Raw genomic sequence first — 3,825 nt, 5'->3', positions numbered from 1 at the left:
TGCGTATTTAGCGCTATATACATAATACACTACTGGATTCTTTTCTGGTTTGTTTCCTCGGTATATATCCCTGTATATGGACCTCAAGGCCATCTCTACGACGCACTGAACCCCATCAACACACTGTGAGTGGGAAATCTGCGATACGCAGGGCATTACACACTGTTTTACTCCTACACTATATATATTTTTTTTTTCTCTGTTTTATTTTTCATTGAATGGAACACACGAGCGCCCCCTAGTGGACTTTTTGCAGAATTTATAGAAGGCAAGCTTCTATTGTGACATCACAATGTCATCAGCAGTGTCTATGACATCATTCACTGTTCTCACCATCTGAAAATATTGCATAACACTGGTATTCGAGCCAAACTATATTCTTTATCTATTGTGGACAGAGATAATTAAGATTCTGCTTAAATAATATGAGAAGATGGGGCCTCCAGGCAGTTTATAAGAGAGTTCGAGACTTTAGAAAATGAAGGCTTGAAACATACATCTATAGGAATTTCCTGATGGCTGACACTTTGTTGAGTTATACTGCTTGTTTTCAGTTGAGATGAATAATAGTTTGAATAAAGCATTGGCCAATTCATTATTACGTTTATTTTTAGGGAGTGTGTGGCCATATCTATAATGGTTTGTTTGGTATGGCTGCATTTAGGAGCAAGGGAGAAATATAGGACCCTCCACCCTTTGATACAGAGTATCACTGACTCAAATTATGAACAAAATTGTTTAATTGGCCTATAATATGAGTGCACATAAGTGAGCTATACTTTTACACACCTTAAAATAACATGTTTCAAGACAACGCCATTTAGATAGAAAATAGGATATCAACATGGAAGGCCTCCATAACGGAGATTTTGGGCAACACTACCGCTCTGCTTAAACATAATTATGCATCAAGCAAGCTACCTGACTCTCGGAAATTATATATAGATATATATATATATGTGTGTGTGTGTATAATGTGCATAAATAAATATATATATATATATATATATATATATATATATATATATATATATATATATATATATATATATATATATAATATAATTGGTATGTGGATGCTGTGTTCTCCATATTGTAAGTGGTCAGTTGCGGCGATCAGAGAATTTCTGGTAACCATCCCATTAAGCAGCAGCTCTCCTGGGAGCTTCAACATTATGTTTATTATCCAATGAGCTGAAGCTAATGTAAAATTATTAAATGTTTTCTACGACAGAACACTGGAAAAATGGCCATGGTCAGATGAAGTACAATAGTATAGTGTTACATAATTGGGTGACAGCACCATTCACTCTAGGGATGCACCGATATATCGGTGGCTGAAATATATCGGCCAAAAAGGGCATTATCGGCAAAATGCTGAAATACAAAAAAATGGCAGAAAATAATCATCCGCAGGGGCTGGGCTGCTTACCTGCGCGTTGGTCGCAGAGTGTAATATTTCGGCCAAGTGACTCCTGATGTTTCGGGTTCAGTCCAGAATTTTCATTTCCGGTGCATCAGCTCATCTTAATATAAAAAAATCTCACACAGTTAAAGACATGCTTACTTCCTCCATAATTATTCTTTTTGACTTTATGGCGTCTAGGATGTATACCTAAAAAGTAAGCCGGACACAGGGCCGGCGCTACTTACAGGCAAGGTAGGCTCTGGTCTAGTGCGCCCTCAGCCTGGGGGGCGCCTCCTCCGCGCCGGGCGAGTCCGCCTACTCCCGAGTAAGCAGAGCCGGTTGGGAAGATCTTTATTCTCTATGTAACAGGCGGCGATCCAGAAGCAAGACCGGCCTGTCCACGGGACCCCCGGGCGGCACTACGCCGTCCCAAAGTGGTTGGCGGATCCGGTAGACTTACCTCTTTCATTTTCTTAGGGAGGCGGGGCCTAGCGGGTCACATATCGTCATGCTGAGGCTTCGCAGTGAGTGAAGCGCTTTAGTTGATGGAGTGTGTGTCTTGGTTTGGGAGTGTGAATAAGTGGGTAGGTTAGTGTGTCTGATTTGGTATATTAGTGTCTGGGTAGATTAGTGCGTATCTGGTTCTGTAAGTGTCTGTCAGTGTCAGAGTGGCTATGTTATGTCTGGGTGGCTATGTTAGTGTCTGGGTGGCTATGTTAGTGTCTGGGTGGCTATGTAAGTGTCTGGGTGGCTATGTAAGTGTCTGTCTGGGTGGCTATGTAAGTGTCTGTCTGGGTGGCTATGTAAGTGTCAGAGTGGCTATGTAATGTCTGGGTGGCTATGTAAGTGTCAGAGTGGCTATGTTAGCATGTTTGTCTGGGTGTGTTGGATATATTAGTATAAGTGTGTGGATATGTCAGTGTGTCTTTGGGTATGTACTATGTATGTATCTGTGTGTGTCTGAGTATGTTATTGTATGCTGGTATTTTAATGAACATGTGTATCTGTGTATGTTAGTGTTTGGGTATGTTAGTGAGTGAACATGTTTCCTTGGATACGTTAGTGTGTATCTGTGTATGTTAGTGTTTGTGTCTGGGTATGTTAGTGAGTGAACATGTTTCCTTGGATATGTTAGTGAGTGAACATGTTTCCTTGGATATGTTAGTGTGTATGTTAGTGAGTGAACATGTTTCCTTGGATATGTTAGTGTGTATGTTTGTGTCTGGGTATGTTAGTGAGTGAACATGTTTCCTTGGATATGTTAGTGTGTATGTTAGTGAGTGAACATGTTTCCTTGGATATGTTAGTGTGTATGTTAGTGAGTGAACATGTTTCCTTGGATATGTTAGTGTGTATCTGTGGCCGCGGAACTGGCCCTGCTCATGTTGCGTCACTGCTTTTGTGACGGGGAACAAGCCGTCAACAAGCTTACTCAAAATCGCGGAGCTTCCCTGCAGCAGCCAGCACCAATAGAGAGACAGGGGGGGAGGGGACTATCTTGCCATCAACCAACTCTCTCATTCTTCCAGCCACTCCCCCGAATGTCTCTGTCTTGACACGCCCCTTCCTTTCCGTTCCTGGCCTGCTACCGCTCGTCCCGTTTTGCATCTTCTGGAGTTTCTAGCTCTGCTCAAGGTAAGAAGAAGGAGGAGGAAAGAAGCTGTCTGGGAGTGATGTGTAATGTTTAATAGCTCGGTATGATGGGCCTGATACTTGATGCCTGTGTGTGATAGGAGTGAGTTGGGATAGGTGTGACAGGGGTGTTATGGTGGGCATGTGTCTGGGTATATTAGTGCGGGAATGTTTTTGGGTATATTATTGGGTGTGTGTTAGTATGTGCATGTGTGTGTATGTTTTTTAAGTGTTTGGATATGTTCCTGTGTGCATGGGTGTGTGTGACCGCATGTTTGACGATGGTTAGATGGTTCCTTCAATGTATCATAGAAGTCTCAGTGGCCGTGTCCCTTGGGGTTCATCTGCTTTCTTTTTTTTGTTTTTGTGAGTTTCTGTAGGAATTGTCATCCAGTAGAGAATTTGTGAGCTGAAGGGGACATACCAGGACATTTTGGACAATGCTATGCTTCCAACTTTGCGGGAACAGTTTGGAAAGGCCGCTTTCTAATCCAGAATGACTGGCTCCCAAAACTTGGACTCTCCAAAATCCTGTTTAAAGCCTTCTCGGAAGAGTGGAAGCTGTTATAACTGCAAATGGGAGGATCGGCTACTTATTAACGTCTATGTATTTAGAATGCAACGTCATAAGAGTCCCTGTCTGTATAATGGTCGGGTGTCCCGGTACTTGTGTCCATATAGTGTAGCTTCTCATAAAAGGGATAACCCTCTGTGAACACTCGTTACTCAATTATAATGTGAATGAAAGTTATCATTCTTTTTAGTATTCAACATGGTTACATCTC

This window comes from Sceloporus occidentalis, unplaced genomic scaffold (assembly GCF_023333645.1).
Source record: "Sceloporus occidentalis isolate IW3139 unplaced genomic scaffold, rSceOcc1.0.p SCAF_161, whole genome shotgun sequence".
Classification (NCBI taxonomy): Eukaryota; Metazoa; Chordata; class Lepidosauria; order Squamata; family Phrynosomatidae; genus Sceloporus; species Sceloporus occidentalis.
Note: the sequence above shows the minus strand (reverse complement) of the source record.